The sequence below is a fragment of the Martes martes genome, assembly GCF_963455335.1.
Source record: "Martes martes genome assembly, chromosome: 14".
Lineage (NCBI taxonomy): Eukaryota > Metazoa > Chordata > Mammalia > Carnivora > Mustelidae > Martes > Martes martes.
Window position 1 is genome coordinate 76,743,877 of NC_137902.1, and position 26,024 is coordinate 76,769,900.

The following is a 26,024-nucleotide window of genomic DNA, read 5'->3' on the forward strand; positions in this document are numbered from 1 at the left end:
CCTAATCGCTTTTTTCTAATAAAGATACATGTTACATAAAAATAATACTTTAATATGATCTATATTGTTACATTTATATTTATTTAACAATAATGTACTTGTAAGCGTTTAGAAGACATTTTTTCCCAATAGTCCCGTTTCAAGAAAATTTTAGCCAAGAAGATACGTGAAAATAAAAAGTCTTATTCTCATGAAACAGATCTGATTATTTCCACAGAAAATTAGAATGGGCAAATGTTAGAGATAATGCCTGCTGATCAAAATGACACACATACAGAATAAATATAATGAAAACGTAGCTAATAAAAAACTGTCTATTTAAAGATAAATAATGTCAAGATGAAAATTTAAGCATCAATCATTATTCAATGGTTTCTTAATAGCTTGGTGTGGTTTGGTATTGCCATGTAGACAAGATAATTGGAAGACTGAATTTTCATGTGGATGTTCTGATTCTAACATACCAGACCACTGGTTAAGTGTCACTTTCAGCCCTTCAAATGTAAGCAATATTCAGGTAGAATAAAATGTTTCTTAATCTAGAATGAGTAATATTTATAAACATAATAAATTATTAATCTCAGCATGAATAATTAATACCAGAAAACTCAGATACTCAAAGAGTATTTCCAACTCAGGCACATTTGAAAGAGAGGTAGAATTTTTCAATCCCAGAGATCTACATAAATTATTTTTTCAAGGACAAATACATTTTCCAGAATGTTTCAGATCAACATGAGCCATTGAGGTTGATTTCATATTTAAATTTATACCTTGCACCTGGTCTCATTCTATTTCCACTTCCTAATCACCACACTAGAACAATATCTTTTCAAGATATTGACAATGCTGTGATATTTTGGGAATGGTGGCTTAGGGAGGAATCAGTGAAGACAATTATTCTATCTTCATGAATTTACAGCTTAACATTTCAAGTTGATATGTTAGCATATAATCCTGTAAATAGCTCTACAATCAGAAATCTTTTATCAAAAGCTGAACCTTTTGATTTGTTAATATCTTTCTTAACTCCTTTTCCATTTTTACATATTATACCTTTCCAATTAAAGTTTAAATAAGGGTTCAAACGTTGCCCTTAGATATTCATTCACAAAATTGACCTGATTATCTGAGGGCAAAGATTAGCACATTACTTCCTGAGAGAATTACACATGTTAATTGAGGGTAGATATTAGCCCTTGATAGTAATGGAAGTTATTCATGCTCATTGTGCATGTAATTTCATCATTTGCAAGTCTTGTATTAGTGCATAGAAATAAAATGCTGAGAAGCCCTGTTTTTCAACTTAAATATTCATGTTTAGTTGAACCTGCCCTATAAAGCCAGTTTTTAAATCTGATTATTCTGTAGCTCCTCTCTTCCCTGTATCTGTGACCTTGCTCTCCCTAGTTAGTTATTTTTACCCTAGTAGGTATTTATAACCCTTTGACTAACAGCTGATTGCCCTGGCTGGTATAAAGGGAAGTGCACATAAATAAATTGTAAAGAAAGAAGGAAGGAAAGAGGAAAGTAGATATAGTATAATTTTGCTCAATTAATGTGCTTTATTTCTGTATTGAAGTTCTCTTTTAAGATTTTATTTATTTTATTTTAGAGAGAGAAAGCAAACGTGAGAGAGGCGAGGAGCAGAGGGAGAAGGAGAATCTCAAGCAGACTCTGCCCTGAGCGATTGCACAACCCTGAGATCACGACCCGAACCCAGAGTTATCCGCTTAACTGACTGAACCATCCAGGTGCCCCCTGGGTTGAAATTTAAAACCATTTTGTATCTAAATTCTTTTGGAATCCCACCAAGACCTGGGCATCACAATACCTGTTTGCAGACCAGGGCTGACTAATGTGAAGAATGTGATATTTTAACACTAGATCTTACAATTACAATGTTGAGAGGGATAAAATATGAATAAGGGCAGAGAATATGTAGAGTAGATTTCATAACCAAAGTTAAAAGTCAGAAATTCTGAGACCTATAGCTTATTTTATTCATTCATTCACCCAATTCTGACACTGGAAGTGCTTTATTATCCTATGATCAGATGAACAGTCTGAGATCACATAACTTCTGAAATTCATGTGCTAACTCAAAAAAAATATATGACTTCCCTTCCAAAGGTAGCTCTCCTTGATGACATAAGCAGAGCATGTAGGAACATGGGCAAAGCACTCAAACGCCAGCTGAGTGATAAGCTGAGAAACTCACTCAGATCGCCTGTACTTACCAGCGTCATTCATTAGATGCTGCTAAGTGGAGCTCATTAGCTATGTTTGGAAACAGCTTCTATTACACAGTCATGCTATCATTTTTTAAGGACTGTGTTACTAGTAAAAAGAGAGGGTTATCGATAAAGGGTCCCCTACATAAATAATACATAATAGGTCACACTATCTCAACATGAGTAAGAGAATGAAGTAAATAGCACAAGAGTTCTTTGACCCATTTCACTAAAATGGACCCATTTCACTAAAGCAACCCCCTGCCCCGATATATATTAGTTTATTTTATCTTTTTTTCCCCCCAACAAGCAAAACAGTACTGTTTGTCTTTGTCATAATACTAACCCCTTCTGGAAGCAAGAACTGTTTCTTAGTTTGGGCAACAACTGTAACTGCATTATAGAGCTCTTTGTATTCCCTCCTTTCCCTCAGCGCAGCTACCAGCTGCTGGGATGGCTCCCCAGAGGGGTGGTGAGAGACAGACACACCTGGGAACATGTATTCAATTTATAAAAATCAACTCTATTTCTGTTTGAATGAGGAAGGGAAGGGTCCAGTGCAAAGACAGGAAGTCTAAGCCAGGCTTGAAAAAATGCATGTCCTTCCAGACTGAACAATGACTTTTTTTTTTTTTTTTTAAGTAGGTTCCACACCTAGTGTGGAGCCCAACATGGCTTGAACTCCCCACCCTGAGATCAAGACCTGAGCTGAGATCAAGAGTTGGCTGCTTGACTGAACATCTACCCAGGCACCCCTGAACAGTGACAATATATCTGTAAATACATTGGTGGTCTGAAGTAGTAAAACACCACTCATTAAAATCTGGGGTACTAACTACTTAATGGGACTTTTCTTTTTTTTAAAGATTTATTTCTTTATTTGAGAGAGAGAGCATGCTATGCATGGGAAGAAGGACAGGGAGAAAGAGAATCCTTAAACAGACTCTCCACTGAGCACAGAGCCCAACTTGGGGCTTGATCCCAGGGTCCTGGGATCATGACCTGAGCAGGAATCAAGAGTTGAATGCTTAATCGATTAAGCCATTCAGGTGCCCAAATGGGACTTTCTTTTTTTTTAAAGGAAAAATGTCTAGGCCTCTTTAGGCTGACACTCTCTAGTCACTTTTGTGAATTCTATGAGCCCTTTCTGAGACAAAGACTATCTGGGGCATCTGAGCAGTGTTGCTCCTGGGGGACATGCCATAAGGCCAAGTTCTGATAGTACAGTTTTCCCCCTAACTGCCAGATAGCCTTGGCCAAAGCACTCAGCATCTCCTACATGGCAGTTTGCTCCTCTGTGATGTGGGGCATGCTGATATGTCACTCAGCTTAATGGCTAAGGGTAAAAGGAGTTAATGAGTATAAGAGCATTTTGAAAAGGATAAATCACCTTCTTAAAAAAAGTGAAAATTTTCAATGCAGCCTATTTGTCCCTGCTTTACAAAGGACTCTGTTTTGAATGTTAACTGTTTTGTTAAAAACATTACCTAGAAATGCATCTGTTAATCAAGAGCTCCTAGATATATTCAGATACATCTTCATCTGTATTTACATTTATCCATGAAGCAACCCTTGTATATATAGGATTATCTTAATTCTGCACATATACCTACACTCTACAGTACATATCTAGCTGACACAAAATTCCTAAATTTTGTTCAGGTCTGCACATCCACCCCTAACCATCACTGGACATTTAATCAAGGCATTTCTATATTTGGGAATTGAGGCAGGAGAAACGTAGCTAGGACCCTAGAGCACCAAGTTCACGTCCCCCATGGGTGCAAAACACGCACAGACCAAAGAGTTAAGTTTCAAGCAGGTGGTTAAAAAAAAAAAAAAAAAAAAACAAATGAATTTCAAATTTATTAATAGGAGGTGATAAGTAGTCAGGTTTAGGAACTGAAGCAATGAACAGAAATCTACATTCCAAAAAAATGAACTTTAAGAGTTTAAGATCAACCCTGTAAATCCAGAAATAAATAGGACATAATAGCATTCATAAAATAAGATACCATATCTAATCAAATCGCAGATGCCATTGTTTATAAAAAAAAAAAAACCCAACAAACAAAACCGATTTCAGAGAGTATACAAATTGAAAAAATGTTTTGCATGCTGTGTTAGAGTTTCCGAAATATAGCATATGATTGAGAAACAGAAATGTCTCTGACCAACAGAATCATTATTTAGGAATATTTTACTTTTTTCCAGCTTTCTTGAGATACAACTGACATATGATATTATGTAAGTTGAAAGTGTCCAAGGTGCTAATCTGATACACTTGGATATTGAAAAATGATTAACACCATAACATTAGCTAACATCTCTATTACCTGACATAACTATCATCCCTGTTTTGTGGTGAGAACATTTATGATCTGCTCTCCCAGCAACTTCCAAGTATATAATACAGTATTATTAACTGTAATCACCCTAGTGTACATTAGATCCCCAGAACGTATTCACCTCACTAGAAGTCAATGCCCTGTGGCTAACATCTCCCAATTTAGGTGCACTTTACCTGATTTCAAGTCCAGGAAAGCTAGCTGGCTCTCTGGGTCCCTGGTGGGAGGTGCGCCGAGATTCAGCTATGTGGAACAGGCAGTAGAAAGAAATAAAAGTGCAGGTCTTGAAATATTGGTCAAAGTTGAATCAATCTAGGGATGTGAAGGAATAAAGCACTCCCTCCATAATGGTATTTGAGGTAATCATGGAAAATAATTGGCTTTCATGCTCTAGAAGGTCACTGTGAACTAAGGTAATGAAGGTTCTCATATTGGTCAGACATTGGTATTTCCTTTCCTGAAATACATTCACTTAAAATGTTTAGCTTCAAAGAATCATCAATCTAGTACTTTTTCTTCAGAGAGCAGACCAACAATGTGGCATGTGGGTAAAATGAGGCAAGTTGATAGGGTTGATGAATTTTCTCGCAGGACCCCAATCTATCATCTTTTGTCACCAAGTTGTGATGTGAACTTTAAAATCAAAGTATAGATTTATTTACTTGTGTCCACATCCATCTTTATGGATCTCTTTGCCAAAAAGTGCCTGAGAATTTGTAGGTAAGCCTTCCTGCTCAAAAATCTCTCCCCCGACTGTCCACTTCCCATCATGAGACTTACTTCTTTTATAAAAGTGATGCTAGTCATCATTTTCTGTGTTAAAGGGAACCCAGAGAACACAGGTTTCATTCGTACTGGGATAGAATCTTAGAGTGACAGAGATGGAACCCATTTACAGTTCCTGAAAAACAAACAAACAAACAAACAAACAAACAAAACACCATGCAATCATTTTGCTTTGGGTTTGAAAGAGCCTCACGAAAATGCCATTTTTCCAGGTAGGCAAGCCATTTCTATGAACTCTACCTAATGGTTCCTCTAGGATTGTTGTTAGCTAGGAAAGAATCAGACGTATAGAAATGGAACCCAAGGGGCACCCGGGTGGCTCAGTGGGTTAAGCCTCTGCCTTCAGCTCAGGTCATGATCTCAGGGTCCTGGGATAGAGCCCTGCATCAGGCTCTCTGCTCAGCAGGGAGCCTACTTCCCCCTCTCTGCCTGCTGCTCTGCCTACTTGTGATCTCTGTCTGTCAAATAAATAAATAAAATCTTAAAAAAAAAAGAAAAGAAATGGAACTCAAGAAAACAGATCTTGACAAGTCAGGGAGCCCAAAAGTTTGTTCAGAGGGCTTGAAAACCAATGAATAAGGTCCAACAGCATCAAAAACAACTTTCTTCATTGTTGGGCATAAAGTTTTTGGCTCACAAGCTGTCTCACACACACAAAGGGCAAGGAGATATGAGACGAGAAGCAGACCTCTCCAGATCTGTAGGTAGCACGTTTGATATTCAAGGGAACTTAGAGAGTAGACCTCCACACCTGCCTGCCAGAAGCCTTTTTAAAGGTGTTTAGTCAGCTCCGTTATCCAGATGATCTCAACAACACCTCACTTTCTCAAGGCTGTCCTTGGATCAGCTCCCACTGTGGGAATGGGGGTGAAAGGCACATTTCAAGGACAAGGGAGGGGTGAGGAGCCTTCCGCTGGGTCAACTGCAGGTCATGTCCTTTCCAATTACCTCCTCCAACAAAATCAAATATTAACATTTACCTGCAGCATCAATTGGAATAATGATTTAGCACTTTAATTTAGCTCATGATTTTCAATGATAGTAGGTAAATAGCTACTGATTTTTAAATATCATCTCTTGGGTATTTTGTAGGCCAGTTGTGAAAACTGAAATGATATTAATATAGTAAGATGGCAACTGGGGCACCTGGGTGGCTCAGTTAATTAAGCATCCGACTCTTGGTTTTGGTTTACGTCATGATTTCAGGGTCTTGAGATGGAGCCCTGAATCGAGCACTGTGCTCAGCATGGAGTCTGCTTAAGATTGCCTCTCCCTCTTCCTCTGCCCCTCCCCACCCATGCTCTCTCTCTCTCTCTCTCAAATAAATAAATAAACCTTTTAAAAAATAGTAAGATGGCAACTGTCAACATCTCATCATAAAAAAAGGAAATTAAATAAAATGCTCTCGTTCTGAAGAATAACTTAATTCTGAAATGCTCATTAGCATTATTTTTGTTCTTTCCAAATTAAGCCATGGTTCATGTCCAGATCTTTGCAAAATGGGCAAAACAAATAAGAGGTGGTTATGTATAAATTTTGAATTTTTTCCTGAAGAGGAGCAGAATACATCACCTCAAAATATGCCATTTTGACAAACTGATTATTTTGAACTGAAGTTGTGTGTGGAATAATCCCTCACATGAAAACTACCCTCCCTGGGCCAGAAGAGGAGAGGGCATCCTTATCACCAGAAATAGAAAATTCAGGGCCAGGGAGTGCATATGAACAAACCTTGTTACTTCACTAATTTACTATGTGAAGCCCAAACTCCTTTGTGCTGTCAATTCTTCACAAATTTACTGTTTCTCTGTCTAAAAGTTATGAAAGTTTCCTATTTTGGTCACATATTTGAGTCTAATATTTATAAAATTTTCCTATTTTGGTCACATATTTGAGTCTAATATTTTTGATAGGCCATCTGTATGTACAAAATTTAATTTGGTTTTCTCCTGCTAATCTGTTGTATGGAAGAAAATATTCTTCCTCTGCCTTTCAAGTTCTTCCAGCTGGACCAAAAATTAAATTTACATGAGACATTAACAGGAGGAAAAAACCCAAAGGTTTATTAAGTGTGCACAGAGGCCCAATAATGAAATTGAGACCTAAAAATATTTGAAAATATAAAAATATAAAAAATATTTGAGAGCTTTTATTAATAAGGAATTCTAAGTGGAATCTGGACTGAGGGAGTAGATTAGTAAAGAAGTAAAAAGGTTTTTTTCCATAACTCATAGCTTTCTTGGCTTTAAAGTTTCTCTCTCTCATGATAAGGATGTCCTTCTACCTCTTAGGGCAGAGAGGGCCCCATTCACATGGGAGGTTTATTTCATGCTTTCAGAAAGACAAGGGAGGGTCTGAGTGTCCTCATACAGGCTATTTCCCAAGAAGCTTCAATTCAAAATAATCAATATGCCCTTGTGCTGCGCTCTGGGTAGCCTGCCCTTTGCCCTGATACTGTCTTATGTCGATTTAGTTATTAGACCAGCCCAAGAACCTAGCAGGAAAGAAGGGAAAAGTTTTTTGTGATTTCTGAAAATCCTAAGGGATCTTTAAACTAGACTGGAAATAATTAGATTTTTAAACGCAAAAAAAAAAATAGCATTAGTTAAAATCTTTCATATTCAATAGATTTTTACTTTATTCTGTAATTTTCTAAATATAATTTCAGTATACTAGTACCTCTGATAAAGGTCTCTTTGGTTGTAAACGTAAAGGTGGGGTCATATGATCTACCTCCCCTTTAGGTCTTTCAGTCCATTTGCATTCAGAACTTGGCAACTAGTCTCTGTCTCTATGTCTTTTTGCAATCCTTCCCTCCCTATCCTCACATTAACTGGAGATGTGCCCCTAAATAGGAAAACAGACCATTTGGTGCCCCCCACACAGCTGAGCCACATGATACAGCACTTGAAACTCAAGTCCGATCACTTATTGAGTGTGAAAATGCTTTTAATGGTTTGAAGGCTACATTTTTCTCTCTGAATTGAATGTATTTTTAGATATATTAATGTATTTACTCAAAAGAACTGCCTTCCTCCATCATTCATGCAACAACTCTTCATTGAATTCCTGCTGTGTGCCAGGAATGTAAGGCAGTGAAAAAAAATCAGATGTGGTTGCTGCCATCTTGGAGCCGAATACCGTCTTACCAACGTTTGGCTTCTGGTTCATGCCCTGCCTTTCATTTCTCCCATTTCTCCCATTCCCACCACCCAGGCTTTTACTCAGACAACCATCCTGTGCTTGCTTGCATGATTTCTAAGTTGGAACAACTTTCTTAGATGATTTCTAGCCTCCATTCTTGCCCTTCAGAATTTCAAAGACTTACATAAGTGATTTTAATTAACAGGCTCATGAGTCCCCACATTCTTACCATGACCAGAGATGTTGTTATTTCTCTAGCATCAGGAGTGCGGTACAATAATCTTGGATACCGTTTGGTCCTTGCTCTGTTGCAAAAGGAAATCTCATTTCACAGTTCCCGTAAGAGGCTTCCAATTTTTGTTTTATGAGAAATTATTATGAAGTATCTTTCAGAGTTTTTCAAGATGAACTTCGGTTTTCAAATTAACGATTTCCCTCAGAACACAGTGGCTTTGTTAAAATTTTAGGTTGGTTACTTTAAAATAGACCTATTCCTGTCAAAATGCAGTGAGAGGCAAAGAATAGCATTGAAGTGGGAAAGAGAGTGTTTTATAGTGACAGCTTCCCTGTTCTTCAGTGTTTTAGCAGAAATAATTAAATTGAGACTCAAGCCTACTTTAATTGAGGCATATTTTTATAAAACTCACTCATGAAATTATCCCAGACCCAAAGGCCTTATTCCAGGGAAGTGAATGCCTCCTGAGGTATGATTTGGTTGGAAAAACAAAACTCCACACCGGACTGCTAATAAATGAAATATTTTTATCTCTCTCATTCATCACGGCAAAAGTACTGAAAAATGGGCCTTCTGAGATAAGTACATTTAAAAGTAACATGATGTGTTGGAAATAAAAGTGGGCCAAGAATCAGAGTGATGGGTATTAATGCCAGGTCTGCCACGATAAATTTTCGACCTTGGATAATTTGCTTAATTTCTCTGAGCACAGAGTTCCTACTGCATAAAAATAGGATCACAATACCTCCCTCATGGGCTTGTTGAAGGGTTAAAGTGAGATAAAATACATAAGTACATAGCATAATGCCTGGCTCAAAAATACTAGTTTCTTCTTTCTCCTTCCTTCTGTAACTGGAGAATCCCATGTGAGGCAACGGAAAGCCTAGGTCTCATAGATGACACCTGGAAGCCATGTTCCCTCCACACAAGAGAGAAAGCTCTGTAGGATGTGGGGGAGCCAATGCCTTTTTGGTGTGATTTCATGGTTGTCACAACATCCACTGTGAAACAATGGGCATGTCACACTACAATATTTTCACACCTTAGTAATGGTGAAAAATTATGCTCTGGTTATCAGCCTAGCGTTAGGGGGTTGTCATTGAAAACTTTAAATCTAATGTGAGATTTAACCATTACTCTGGCTGGTGTTTAATTTCCCTATTCCCTCTTACTCATTTCTCAGAAACTGCTTCCCTGGCTGCTTCCTTCTCAAGCTCCATGCCATACTCCCTCCTCCCCCCTCCTCTTCCAGACTTCTAGATTCTGGAGTGACCCAGGGGTCAATGGAGCCTCTGTTCTTCCTCTCTAAGTTCAGGACTCATCCATCTCCCGGACTTGAACTTCGAACTGTATTCCAGTGACTTACATAGGGGTTTCCCAGCCTGCATCTTTCTCAGAAGTACTGTGACATATCCAACCGCCTACTTGTTTAGACATGTAGGGAGGAAAAATAATTTTCCTTCTACCTTTCCAGGTTCTTGGCTGGGACTCTTTTATAAAAGATTAACAAGAGAAACACAGATACATTATTAACATGTGTGCCTTACGTACACATAGGGGATACCCAGGAAAGAAACGAGCGACTCCTGAAGAGGCTTAGAATTCCAATTTATATATCATCTTCAACAAAGAACAATATGTTTGTGAAGAAAAGATGGGACAAGGGAGAGCAGTTTTAGACTTCCAAGGCAGGAGATAAAGGCAAGTTAGTAGAGCCTGTTGCATAGATTCATCTCATGCCTTCACCAGACTGATAGGGTCTAAAGTCATCATGGCGATTAAGTTGTCCCTTCCTGGTAGAGGGGAGAAGAAGAACACCTTTTTAAAATGTATGTCCTGCTTTTAAGCAAATAGGAGGATGAAGAGATCTTTTCTTATATCGCCTTCTTCTCACTTGCCTTCAGCTCACAATAACCCTTCTGTCAAAGTGCCTTATTTTGGGGTGACATAATCTGCTACTCTTCAGAGATCTGATAGGCAAAAGAGAACTCTTGATTTCCTACCCCCAAAACTACTTCCTTGACTCAGTGAATGGCACTATCATTCCGTCCATTGCTTAGACCAAAAATCTAAGAGCCAACCTTGATTTCACTCCACATTCTTCTCTTTTGATGTTCCCATGTCCCCAACATCCAATGCACTGACCAGTTCCCTCAGCTCCCCTTTCAAAGCATATTCCAGTGTCACACTTCCCAGCACCTGGCCTAAACCACACTCATCTCTACAAATGGCCAATAAAATAATCTGTCTGCTCCAAGTTGGATCTTTCTGCAGTCTGCTCCTCACCAACACAACCACAGTGATCTTTCCACAACATAAGTCAAGTTGTATCTTTCTCCTACTTCAATTTTTCCACTGTATTGCTACTCAACTCCTACTTCAAGCTTACAGGACCCCACATTATCTGGCTGCTCATCCCTCACTGATGGCAGGTGCTGCTAACTCTCCACTCATGGTATTCCAACCTCACTGGCCTTCTTGGGGATCCTTAAATGCACCTGCCTCTCTCCCTCTCATAGTACCACCACCCTTGTCTGAAGTGTATTTCCTCAGACCTCCACACGATTTATTGCTTCTCTACTTTTCAGGCTCTTCCCAAATGATACCTTGAGAACAGGCTCTTCCTGACCATCCCACCTGCAACTCTCTTCCCATCATCAGTTTGAATGACTTGGCATTCTGTCACCATCTGAAATTATTTCATGTATGAATTTATGGACCATCTGAACCCCCTGCTAGAAGGGAAATTCCTTCTGGCAGAGACTTCATCTCTCATTCTCCTTCATGGCATATAATCAGTGTTCAAAGCTATTTTGTGTAATTAATAAGCCCATTCACTTAGTCCCGCAAGATGTGAAACTCCTAATGATGTTTAACCTCTTTTCTTTTTCCTCCTGTACCTACTTCATCACTAGCTCTTATTTATTTTATCTACAAAATGATGTCTCCTCATCTGTCTCCATCTTCCTGCCCTCATCATTTTTCACGTGAACCATTACAGTAAATTTCTAATTGGTTTGCTCAGTCCAGCTCTTCCCTATCCCTCATTGAACAAGACCTCTTTTTTGTTGTTGTTGCTGTTGTTGGCACTCCATGAAGACTCAGAAGGGCAACGTAGGCTAGAAGATTCTAGAGCTCTCTTTGGAACCAGAGGTTACTTGGGTTTGAAGTTCTAGTGAGTCTTACTTGTGTATGTTTATGTGTGTGTGTGTGTGTGTGTGTGTGTGTGTGTGTCTTAGGAAAATCATTTGAAGCCTCTAATGATGGAGATAACAACATTTGCCCTGTAAGATGGTTATGAAGATGAAATGAATTGTCATAAGGATAAAATAAGTTACACAGCACATAGTAAGTACCCGAAAAATGTTAGCTATTTTATTATACCTGCTTCTATCTGACATTGATTTGTTCCTGACTTTTAGTTTCCATGACATCAGCTCTGACCACAACTCTATGTCGCCATGTGATTCCAGTGTACAACACCAGCTGTCTTTAGTTCCTACTCCTTATGCAAATTCTTTTGAAAGGCATCCTTGGGTCATTGTTCGTCCTCTATCCAGTCACTTAGGGCCAGGAGAAAGGGGGGTCACCTGGTTCGATCAAGTCCACCTATGTCACCCCATCATCAAGGGCCACGGGAGCATTTATGAGGTAGCAAGGGAAGATTGGGAAGGACCAAGCATGTCTATCCTACTAAGCAAGATGCTGGCCAAGTGTCACCAAGTCCTTTAGGAATAGAATATAACAATATAGATTCTTAGTACAAGAATCCTCTATCTTGAAAAAAAACTATTTGAATTCTGTTTTTATTTTCTGTAATTTGGGGAGGTCTCCCCTTATCAGTTACTGAAGACCTGTTTGGGAGAAGTTAACTTATGACTACCATGTTTAACTGGAGCCAGGAAAGAGGTTTCAAACGGGTAGTTATCCCTGGGGTTGGGTGCAAGCGAAAGAGGAATTATAATGAAGAACCCCAGTTCTGAGATACATCTGGACTTCCTCAGAGCTTCTGACCCACCCTAAAGGTGGTCCTTAGGAAGATCATCTCTACTAAAATTTTGAATGTTGTGCTTCAAATAGCTTCCCCCACCTCCTGTCCCTTGATACTCTTCAGAAATTTGCATACTAATCACTTTTTTAAAAAATTTCTTTTCAGTGTTCCAGAGTTCATTGTTTATGCACCACACCCAGTGCTCCATGCAATACGCATCCTCTATAATACCCACCACCAGGCCACCGTTAATATGTAAATATGTTCATTGGGAAGAGTGAGCTCTTAGGTGCTATCACTTAGTAACCTCAAATCCTTATCAGTTTGTCAGATTTGCCAGCAGAAGGTGATGTTCCCAGGGAAGAGAGAGTGGGACAGTACGTTTTGGTGGTAGAAGGGAAGGGGGAGCCCAGAGCATGAAGCATGAAGCCGGGAGGCCTCCTTAGCTGATGGCATGTACACTGGGTACCATGAGAAAGAACAGATCAGAGGAGCCAAGGAGAAAAAATAGAGAGGAAAAAATAAGACTGTAACTGGAGATAGAGGGACAGTCCTAAGACATTTATTCCAAATGTCTGTTTGAAAGCATCCCCTTAATAATGAAGAGTAAATAGCTTTATGTTCACATGAGGGCTGCACCATGGTGTGGAACTCAGAATGGGTGAAGCTGAGGGATTGTTCCCATCTTCCCCAGAGATGCTTGTCCCATCTGGGGTTCCCCTGAGCACCTGGTCACCATAAGCAATGGGAACATGTCTTTCAAGTTGATAAACTTCAACAGTTATCTGTCAACACTTTTTCCCCCCAAAATTGCTAGGGAATTTACAAAAGCAAAACTTAATGGGTTAAAGTCAGTGGTTAGAAGTCTACATGTTAGCAAGCTCACAGGCAGCAAGGCATTGTTGGTGAGCACAGGAGCTATTTATCAAATAAGGACACAGTTTTCAAACTTGGCTCAAGATCTAGCTTTGGACCTTCATAACTAAGCCCAGGGAAGATCACCTTTTTAAAGTTGTGAGAACAAGGTTATTTTTTTTTTAAGATTATTTATTTATTTGACAGACAGAGATCACAAGTAGGCAGAGAGGCAGAGAGGAGGAAGCAGGCTCCCTGCTGAGCAGAGAGCCCGATGCGGGGCTCGATCCCAGGACCCTGAGATCATGACCTGAGCCGAAGGCAGAGGCCTTAACCCACTGAGCCACCCAGGCGCCCCAAGAGAACAAGGTTATTTTTAACAGAAAAAGAATTAGCTCTTCAACCATTGCCTGGCCTCAAAGAACACTACAGCCAAGTTTACCTTGATGAGCAAAGAGTGAAGCCTGCCTTACTAAGCTGTCATTACTTATGAGGCAAATAGAATGACTTCAACCACAGTCGGCCTCTCTTGCTGCCAGGCAAGAGCAAGGCAGAGTCTCCCAGGCTGCTCTCATGGGCTTCCCAGTTAAGAGGTTTTATATCTTGAGGCACCTGGGTGGCTCAATCAGTTAAGAATCTGCCTTTGGCTCAAGTCATGATCTTGGAGTGCTGGGCTCCCTGCTCAGTGGGGAGTTTGCTACTCCCTCTCCCTCTGCTCCTCCCCACAGCTCATGCTCTCTCCCTCTCAAATAAATAAATAAAATCTTAAAAAAAAAGTTGTGTATCTTTAACTTACTTAAAGTGAGCAAAAAAAGATCCTCTGTCCTCTTTAAACATCAATATTTTGATATAAATCTTTCATTTCATTTTGTTTTGAGGGGATTTATATTTTCTGCAACAAGAGTAGAAGGTAACATTTCCAGTGCTCTCAAGGTTTGAGTCACAGTTATACTGAGCACACAGTGATTAAAAGTGCACATTCTAGAGTGCAATGCTTACATCCAAGTCCCCACTCCACCACCTCCTAGATGTGTGATTCCATCTACATTAACCTCCACTGTAGTAAACTCTGCTAACCTCTCATGAGCTAGTATATGAGCAGCAAGCACTGAGAACCATGCCTGGGCAGGTAGTAAGCTCTTACTACTGTTGGCATGTTTCATGTATTACGTCCTTCATTCTTCACAGAACCCTTACTGAAAGATCCCAAGTAGCCTTCTGAAATTGTTACAATTAAAATCCTCATTTTATAGCTGAAGAAACAGGGCTTAAGAAGATTAAACCCAGGATTGCAGAGCTAAGAAGTAATAGAGGGGGAATCAATTGTAGGTCAGTCTGGCTCCTAAGACACAAGCCAGGTGTGTCCCAGCCCATATAGTCAATGCTAGGCATTCCTCCAAGAGGTGTTGGCTATCTTAACAGTGTTTCTGAGAGACTGGATTGCTAACAGAGACAAGTGGAGCATAAATAACAAAAGGAAACCAACAAACATAGTGAATTGAAGCCCTGTGCACTTCACTAACTTGGAGTTTGTGGGAGGGCGTCTTGAAGTCTACCAAGTCTGCCAGACAAAAGAAAAGCTGAAGAAGCCAGAGTATGCACTGCTAGAAGGACACAAGATGTAGTCACTACTCCTGAGTAGATGATGATCTAGTTGGACAGACTAAACACTGTACTCAACATGCAAAATAATCATATAATCACCAGTGGGGTGCATAATGCATGATCAGCCTAATCCAGGGTTACTCAAGCCAGAATTTTAGAGCAAATGATGAGCATGGGCTCTTAAAAAAAAATGACATGTCTCATATGGTTCAGATATTAAATGTTATGGAGTCTGGAGTTAGGGAGAGAATGACATTATTGTAGAGCAAGAATTTGAATTGATTCTCAAAAGAAGAGTCTTGGATAAATGGGCAGGGATTGGAAGACATTCTAAAAAAAGCCAGGGGGAAGGCATGACTGATGCATGGGGTCAGGAGAAAGTGGTGTATGTCTGGGATGGGAAAGGAGAGAAAGGGAGAGGAAGAAAGGTAGGAAGGGAAGAACAAGAGAAAGAAAAAAAGAAAGGGAGAAGGAAGGAAGGAAGGAAGGAAGGAAAAGAAAAAAAGAAAAAGGAAGAAAGAAAAGAAAGAAAGAAAGAAAGAAAGAAAGAAAGAGAAAAGAAAAGAAAAGAAAAGAAGAAGGAAGGAAGGAAGGAAGGAAGCTGGCTCATTCAAGAAGGTAAGGGATAGAGCTGTTATCTATGTGATAAAGCTTACAAAGAGTTTTCACAAATGATCAGTCACTACCTAACTCTACAGTAGAAATGTTTGGGTATTAGTATTTCTATTCAAAAAATAAGCTGAAAGTTGAACATGTATACAGGTCTACCTTTAATTAGTGTTATAGACTCTTGTTTTATTACATCATCCATTCCCTGCAATACATAGGGTATAGAATTAGACTTTTCAAAGTCAGAAAAAGAATGAAAAGAGCATTACAGAGTCAAATGCAGTGCTAATACATGACATGGAAAAGTGTCTGATACACTCAGGATGTTACTATAGGGTTCTACTTTGAAAGCTCTGTCTTCCCCTCTCTCTGTCTCTCCCCTCTCTCCCCCGCAATCCCATCTCTGCAACATCTATCCATCTATCTCCATATATAAGTTGTCTACCTGAAGAGTCACCTCTTAGTTTTCTTACCTTAAATTTATTTCCTTTATCTCAAAAATGAGTTTTGTTAAAAAAAAATTCAGAACAGAATGAATTTGACTAATCACTATGGTCCCTTTTCAATGTCTTCCCCTCCCTCCTCTTAAATTTTTAGCTTGAGCTATATGCTAGTGGAGAATAATTGAAGATTCATTTTTATGAAAATATTCTTCAGAAACCAACTGAGATGATAGGATTTCAAAAACACTCCCCTCCCACTCATAGGAGCCCATACAATAGAGAGAAATGAAGCTTATTACTTAGAAAGATTCTGATATAAGGTAGAAGATTTCACAGATTTTTTAACTTTCCTCAGGATCAGAGTCCAGATGATTTGTCCATCATGGTTTATGCCAGAAGGCAAAATGCTGCTTCACATCAGTATTTCCTGTAGAGGCTCATGTGTATGTGTTTGTAAGGACTAAGGTCATTGGGACTGGGAAACTCTGGCTTATAAGAAAGTCAGATAAAGCCAGAATTTTATAATATTAATCTTGACACCAGTAAATGTTTGTTGATGTATAATTAGTGAGGCCCTGTGCCAAGTGCTTTAAATGCATTATTTTATCTTTGAAAGGTCCCTGTGTGGTCGGATTTTTTTCTGCCATTTTACATGCAGGCTTAGAGGGTATAAGCACCATGACCAAGACCATTCAAAATATTAGGCGGCAGAACAAAGAATCCACCATAAATGCCTCTAAAAAGTAAAAATGCAAGATGTACACAGTCTCTGTTTCATGTTCAAGCACTATACATTTCCTAACTAGTGGATTCTATAACAACCCCAAACCTCCCAATTATGAAATAATAACACTGATTGCATAAGAAATGCTGGCTTCTCTGAAAAAGATGCTATCAGGAAAGGGAAACAGATACGGGGTTCACTTCTAGGGTCAAGCTGAAGGGTCTGAGGCTTGCTTGAGGAAAGTGGATCAAGTCCTGGAGTGGAGAGGTCAAGCAGACTGAGGCAAATCCCAAGGAGCCAAAAGGACAAAGTCCATGGAGGGGACACAAGTGAGAAAACCAGCATGGGGTCACAAGGGGGCAGAGTCCTAACAATAGAGTTGAAAAGAAAGCTCAAAAGCCTGCATGGGGAAGGGAGCATAGGTAGGACTTCAGACACGAATGATGTATAAAAATGGAAAACAGGGAGAGCGAGGGTGCAGTGATGCATTCAGAGAATGGGATTAAATGTGATGGAGAAGCGGGGCGCCTGGGTGGCTCGGTCAGTTGAGCGTCTGACTCTTGGTTTCAGCTCAGGCCATGATCCCTGGGTCTTGAGATGGAGCCCCCTGTGGGGCTCCGCACTCAGGGGGTAGTCCACTTGAATTTCTCTCTTTCTCTCTCTCAAAATAAATAAATCTTTAATGGGGGAAAAAAGTGATGGGGAAGCAAGGTGTTTTCTGAATCTACAGCCTGCTACAATGCAGGGTTTTATCGAAATCCCTTGAAAAAGGCCTTTGCTCCACTTGGCTGGTTTGCTGATGTGAGAGACACAAGAAACCCCAGACTGGAGCCAAGCAGGTTAGGATGGCTGTGAGCCTCAGGGGCCTCAAAAGCAACAGGGATTCACATCCCAGCTCTGCCTTTCACGGACTACATCTCATGCAATCTTCCATTGTCCTCCTCTGTAGAAATCACCACCTCAACAGATACAATCATAAGATTCCATGTGGATTAAATGGCTTGTTTACTGTAAATAATGGACTTCATGTAGTACCTAGTATAGAGTAAGCACTCAAGAAAAGCTATTAACAGGATACAAAAATATTTATTGAGTTCTTGTTTAAGGAGCAGGCCATTTGCAGGGATGATCATTTTACCTGTAATAGTTTATCTAAACATGTGAATTCCTCCAAGCAAGAAGAAAAGGCGCGATGAGATGATATAAAGCCGAAAAGAAAAAAAGGTGCAGTTAAGAACAATGTCCAATAGTCCCAATATTGCTAAAATCTCTGCCAAGCACCTGGCAAGAGGGTATCCTGTCCCCCAGAGTAATGTGGTGCAGGGAAGCAGGGGCACAGTGCAGCGAGGGGTACGGAGGCTCTCTAACCTCATCTGTTTCCTTGCATCGCATCCCATAGAAGCAAACATGCACCTTCATCACAAATCATCACAAACGTCACTCCAGACTTGCAAAATTTTGAGTGTCGCCGCAGGGGAACTTAACCCAGGGTCCCATCCCCAGCCACTCAGGTCTCAGATCACTTGTCCCTTTGCTTCTGCCCTCCTCAGACCGCCTCATTCCTGCCCATGCCCTGGCCTGTTGCCTTGGTGTCTTTTCCAGCCCAACCCTTCCTGATAGTCCCCTGTGCCGCTCTGCCACGGAAACCTGACACTTCCCGCCCTGAGGTTACTGTGGCTTATTTCTGCTACTGCTGATGGGTGCCGCCACCAGCAAAGGCAGCATCTCTGGAAGAAGGAGCATGAAATACCCCTTTGTGGGTATTTCCGTCATATCAGTGCTAGGCAGATCTAAACAACTATGATACTATTGTATTTTTTTCTTTTATTTCTGTATTACTATGGAGGCATTACTATTCTCATGGTTCACTAGAAGGGAAAGAGAGAAATTCCAGAAATATTCTTCTTTTTTTTAAAGATTTCATTTATTTATTTGTCAGAGAGAGAGCAGAAGCAGGAGGAGCAATAGGCAGAGGAGGAAGCAGGCTCCCCACTGAGCAAGGAACTTTATGCAGGACTCAGTCCCAGCACCATGGGATCATGACCTGAGCCAAAGGCAGACACTTAACCAACTGAGCCACCCAGGCATCCCCAGAAATATTCTTTTCTTTTAAAAAAGATTTTACTTATTTATTTGAGAGAGAGAGAGAAAGAACATGAGCAGGGGAAGGGGCAGACAGAGAACCCAAATCCCTGCTGAGCAGGGAACCTGGCCCACCGCCACCCCACCAAACGTGGGGCCTGATCCTAGGGTCCTGGGATCATGACCTGAGCCAAAGCAGACACTTAAACAAGTGAGCCACCCAGGCGCCCCCAGAAATAGTCTAATTCAGCTAATATTTACTTTGTATCAGTCACTGTTCAGAACACCTCTCTGCCCCCTTAACCATTCACCCTCCCACTAAATCTGCGCACCGTAGCATCCTCTAGGATGAAAGACTTGCCCAGGGCCACGCAGCCAGCAGTAGAGTTTGAACTGAACTGTATCTCCTGACTCTTTGTTCTGGCTGGTTCCTTATGTTGCCAAACAGTATCTTCTGTACACAGATGGGTTTTTTTAAGATCTCTGCTCTGACAAAAGACAAGTGTGCTCCACGTCTCTCCGGGGAATTGCCATTCTATGAAAACCCAAAGTAACTAGAGCTGGAGTTTGGATTGTCTGGGACTGTAGTCTGTAACACTGTTTTTTATTTTGTGTAAAGTTCCAGGAGGATAGAAAAAATACTTTCCCTTTGCATTCAGTACGAGTGACCCAGGAGACCAACTCTCCAGGATCCATAGCTGTCAGAAAATGAAACAAAATGCCTTTCTTTGCAACACAAGCACTGACGTTGGATGTTCTGAGAAGTTCATGCTGCAGTCAGCAGTCACATTGTTTCACCAGGTTCAGCCAAAGTCAATAGGCTTTTATTCCCAGAATATCTTAGCCCAAAGACACAGCATCCTTTCAGAGACAGCCTTGGAAAGCTGACTGCTCACCTGCAGCTGCTCCTTCTGGACTATAAAGCAATTTTTCTGCAACAGCAGAAGGAACTAGGCAAGTAAGTTTTAAATGGTGGCTGCTTTAGCAAAACATCACTGTGAATTTAGGATCCTTGATTATCAATTTATTTATGGAAAATCAGAAGTAATACCATGTAATATATTCTATGTAAAATAGAAATTAAGAATACTTAGTACTTAAAATACTTAAAAATCCTATTTTTAGCATTAAAAATACTATTTTTATTATTTGCAAAAAATAAAAATGAACAAACAAAAATAATGTTGCAGTCTGGTCTGTAATTGCAAATCTATGCTACAACAGTTCACATTTGATTACAGACTATGTTATCATATTCTCTGCTTTCTTCCTTGAGGGTGAGAGTATTTATTTCTCTTCTTTACAGCTTTCCCCTCACACTGTTGGGCAGGAGGGTTGTTTAATAAACAAGTTGACTCAAGATTCTGATCTTCAGTTCCTTAATTGCTAAAAGTAAAGATAGCTATTTCTTTCTGACCTTAGAAGTTTGCTGTCTCTGTCTCTCTTAGCCCAAAAGTCTACAGTTACATTTTGCTCTAAGTAAGATACAACACTGGATCAGTGTCCTACCCCCATCCCATCCTGGGGTCCCTAAACACTTAGGCTTCGGTTGGCCCTGAAATGGTGACCAAATATTGTGTAGATGTGCTTATGTGCAGCTTTCTCAGTGTCCTTAGCTTGTGTCCCAAGCTGTGGATGCAAGACAGAATACTCTGTGAGCCTTAGAACTTCCTTTAGAATTTATCAGCAAGAGGTTTTTTTCTGTCCTCCAATTTGTGATATTCTATATTGCAGTGATTTTATTACCCATGGTCCATTTTCTAAATGTGTCCTGGACTATAGCATGGTCAAAGGACAAACACTGCTCAGTGTCAGCACACAGTGTTCATTCTGGAATCTTGTTATGTCAGTTAAGAATGACTAGTCACTGTTTTTGAAGAAGTAGATGTTCTGAAATTGACCCACATGGAAAATGGTACCCAGTCATCTCTCTAAAAACTTTAGGATTGATTTAAATATGACTCCTCCTTTTCCCCATGTTATGATTCCTTTCTAGTGGCCATGACCTTCCTGAAATTATCAAGGTACCCAAAACCAATCAGGTTTGTGTAATCTTAATATGTGCTAATGATGTTGTCAGCGTCGTTAGCACACACACCAAAGAAGTAAGCTTTCCACCATCAAGCATGTACTAAAGTTCTGCTCACACATAAACAACTGTCCCAACTATCTCTGTGAAGTCTCCTAAGAACAAAAAGGGAACCCACACGTATGATCTTTGCCCCTTATTTGGAGAACTATGTCTTCATGGGTCTCATCCAGGGATTCCGAGAAGTTCACAGAACTGACAAACCATCATTTAAAATCTTCCTTTCTAAACCAAGTGTCCTTAGTTCCTGATGCTAGATAAACTTCTCTGACCTACAGTATCTTCCATGAGGATAAGCAGAGTTATGTAGATCTGTGTGTACTACATGATAATCTTTGGATATGTTAGGTTAAATTAAATACACTATTAAAATTGATTTTGCCTGTTTCTTTTGACTTTTGGTGTTACGTGGTTAGCACAGAGCATAAATGTACACACGATAGGACTCACATTACATTTTTTTTAATTTTTTTTTTAAAGATTTTATTTATTTATTTGACAGACAGAGATCACAAGTAGGCAGAGAGGCAGGCAGAGAGAGACGAAGGGAAGCAGGCTCTGAGCAGAGAGCCCGATGCGGGGCTCGATCCCATATGACCGGAGCCAAAGGCAGAGGCTTTAACCCACTGAGCCACGCAGGTGCCCCCTCACATTACATTTTTATTGGTTTGTAGCAACTACACTGCTCTAGGCCCTAAATGGCGAGATGGGGAAGGTAGATCCATGGAGCTCTTTCTAGACCCCATCCTCGACACAAATAGAAAATGAAAACCATGCTGGGATAAAAGGGAAATGATGACTGTCAGTAAGAACGCAGATGCTAGAAAGCAAATTGGAAGAGGATTATAAAACAAGCTAATGCAATGCAAGGGAGGAAAAAGAACTCTCCCGGTAAGGCCCCAATCCCTCAGCAATCTAAATGTAATACAGGGAACATGTATTTTTGGAAGAAAACATGAGTGAATTTCTCTACAGCCTGAGAGTGGAAGAAGGTTTTCTGATGATAACAGAAACTCTAGATATGAAAAAAAAAAAAAAAAGGAGAGAAAAAATATTGATAAATTTGCTATATAAAAACTTTAAAGTACTTTATTTTGGCTAAAATCTTTTTAAAAAGGACATAAGCAAGGTCAAAAGCCAAATGACAAATTGGAAGAAAATACTTGCAACACATATGACAGGTAAATGTCTCATATCCTACTGCACAAAGAACGACACTTCAAAAATTAAGAAAACAGAGACCACAAATTCTAGAGAAAATTGGGAAACAGACTAAAACATTAACCAAAAACTATATAAAAATATCTATGAGAAGGTGTTCTAACTCTTACAGAGTAATAGAAATGCAAATTAAAACTATAGTGAGATTCTCTTCATCAGACTGACAAAAATTCAAAATCCCAATGATACCGTCTGCTGTCAAAGAGTGGAAAAGCACACGCTGTCACGCACTGCTTGTGGGACTACAACCCAACACAACACAGTCTCTGTGACAAGAATTTGTTAACGTGGAACAGAACTATGCTCACATTTACCCTTGGACCCTTATTTATTAGAAACTCCAATTGATCCAGATGGAGCCGGGGGGAACTCATTTGGGCTCACTCTGGGTCTTCTTGACATACTTCCCTCACTCCCAGGGCACTTTCTTACTTTCTGTCACAAGATATCCAAATTGTTTCAAATCTTCCCTGCTCCAAGCGCAAAGTCAGGCATTTCCCCAAGGAGACCTGGTTCTTCCTCTAAGAATTTGCACTGAAATTATATTTCCAACAATATAGAAATACCTGAGCAATAGGCGATTCACAGCAGCATTCTCTGTAATTATAAAATACTGGAAACTACCTAAATGGGAAAACATGATGGTTAGAATACTGTGCAACTGTGTAAAAAGAATAAGAAATATCTTTATGAAATGATGAGATGATGAGAGTGATTTCCAGGATATATAGGATATCACTGCAGTAACCAGACCTAAGTGATATTTGTTAGAGGCTCTTATTAAATATGACTCACAGCCTGAAGATTTTAAGATATATATGAAAATGAAAGGGAAAATAAGAAAGCATACATGGGTGGTGCCTGGATGGCTCAGTTGTTAAGCATCTACCTTCAGCTCACGTCATGTTTCTAGAGTCCTGGGATAGGCCAGGGTCCTGGGATCAAGGCCCACATCAAGCTCCCTGCTCCGCGGGAAGCTTGCTTCTCCTTCTTCCATTCTCCTTGCTTCTTGTGTTCCCTCTCTTGTTGTCCCTCTCTCTCTCTCACTCAAAAAAAAAAAAAAAAAAAAGCATACATGGTCTTTTTCTTTTTCACTTTTTAAAAACATTTATTTATTATTTTTTTTAATAAACATATAATGTATTTTTATCCCCAGGGGTACAGGTCTGTGAATCGCCAGGTTTACACACTTCATGGCAATCACCATAGCACATACCCTCCCCAATGTCCATAACCTCACCCCCCTCTCCCGATCCCCCTCCCCCCAGCAACCCTCAGTTTGTTTTGTGAGATTCAGAGTCACTTATGATTTGTCTCCCTCCCGATCCCATCTTGTTTCATTTATTCTTCTCCTACCCCCCTAACCCCCCATGTTGCATCTCCAATTCCTCATATCAGGGAGATCATGTGATAGTTGTCTTTCTCTGATTGACTTATTTCACTAAGCATGATACCCTCTAGTTCCATCCACGTTGTCGCAAATGGCAAGATTTCATGTCTTTTGATGGCTGCATAGTATTCCAGTGTGTATATACACCACATCTTCTTTATCCATTCATCTGTTGATGGACATCTAGGTTCTTTCCATAGTTTGGCTATTGTGGACACTGCTGCTATAAACATTCGGGTGCACGTGCCCTTTCAGATCACTATGTTTGTATCTTTAGGGTAAATACCAAGTAGTGCAATTGCTGGGTCATAGGGTAGCTCTATTTTCAACTTTTTGAGGAAGTTGTTTTCCTCATGCTATTTTCCAGAGTGGTTGCACCAACTTGCATTCCCACCAACAGTGTAGGAGGATTCCCCTCTCTCCGCATCCTCGCCAGCATCTGTCATTTCTTGACTTGTTAATTTTAGCCATTCTGACTGGTGTGAGGTGGTATCGCATTGTGGTTTTGATTTGTATTTCCCTGACGCCGAGTGATGTGGAGCATTTTTTCATGTGTCTGTTGGCCATCTGGATGTCTTCTTTGCAGAAATGTCTGTTCATGTCTTCTGCCCATTTCTTGATTGGATTATTTGTTCTCTGGGTGTTCAGTTTGCTAAGTTCTTTATAGATTTTGGACACTAGCCCTTTATCTGATATGTCATTTGTAAATATCGTCTCCCATTCTGTCAGTTGTCTTTTGGTTTTGTTAACTGTTTCCTTTGCTGTGCAAAAGCTTTTGATCTGATGAAGTCCTAATAGTTCATTTTTGCCCTTGCTTCCGTTGCCTTTGGTGATGTTCCTAGGAAGAAGTTGCTGTGGCTGAGGTCGACGAGGTTGCTGCCTATGTTCTCCTCAAGGATTTTGATGGATTCCTTTCTCACATTGAGGTCCTTCATCCATTTTGAGTCTATTTTCATGTGTAGTGTAAGGAAATAGTCCAATTTCATTTTTCTACATGTGGCTGTCCAATTTTCCCAACACCATTTATTGAAGAGGCTGTCTTTTTTCCATTGGACATTCTTTCCTGCTTAGTCAAAGATTAGTTGACCATGGAGTTGAGGGTCTATTTCTGGGCTCTCTATTCTGTCCCATTGATCTGTGTATCTGTTTTTGTGCCAGTACCATGCTGTCTTGATGATGACAGCTTTGTAATAGAGCTTGAAGTCCGGAATTGTGATGCTACCAACTTTGGCTTTCTTTTTCAATATTCTTTTGGCAATTCGAGGTCTTTTCTGGTTCCATATAAATTTTAGGATTATTTGTTCCATTTCTTTGAAAAAAATGGGTGGGATTTTGACAGGGATTGCATTAAATGTGTAGATGGCTTTAGGTAGCATAGACATTTTCACAATATTTGTTCTTCCAATCCAGGAGCATGGAACATTTTTCCATTTCTTCATGTCTTCCTCAATTTCTTTCATAAGCACTTTACACTTTTCTGAGTATAGATTCTTTGCCTCTTTGGTTAGGTTTATTCCTAGGTATCTTATGGTTTGGGGTGCAATTGTAAATGGCATTGACACCTTAATTTCTCTTTCTTCTGTCTTGTTGTTGGTGTAGAGAAATGCAACTGATTTCTGTGCATTGATTTTATATCCTGACACTTTACTAAATTCCTGTACAAGTTCTAGCAGTTTTGGAGTGGAGCCTTTTGGGTTTTCCACATATGCAAAGAGCGATAGTTTGACTTCTTCTTCGCCGATTTGGATGCCTTTAATTTCTTTTTGTTGTCTGATTGCTGAGGCTAGGACTTCTAATACTATGTTGAATAGCAGTGGTGATAATGGACATCCCTGCCGTGTTCTTGACCTTAGCGGAAAAGCTTTCAGTTTTTCTCCATTGAGAATGATATTTGTGGTGGGTTTTTCATAGATGGCTTTGATAATATTGAGGTATGTGCCCTCTATCCCTACACTTTGAAGAGTTTTGATCAAGAAGGGATGCTGTACTTTGTCAAATGCTTTTTCAGCATCTATTCAGAGTATCATATGGTTCTTGTTCTTTCTTTTACTAATGTGTTGTATCACATTGATTGATTTGTAGATGTTGAACCAACCCTGAAGCCCTGGAATAAATCCCACTTTGTCGTGGTGAATAATCCTTTTAACGTACTGTTGAATCCTATTGGCTAGTATTTTGGTGAGAACTTTCGCATCTATGTTCATCAAGGATATTGGTCTGTAATTCTCCTTTTTGATGGGATCCTTGTTTGGTTTTGGGATCAAAGTG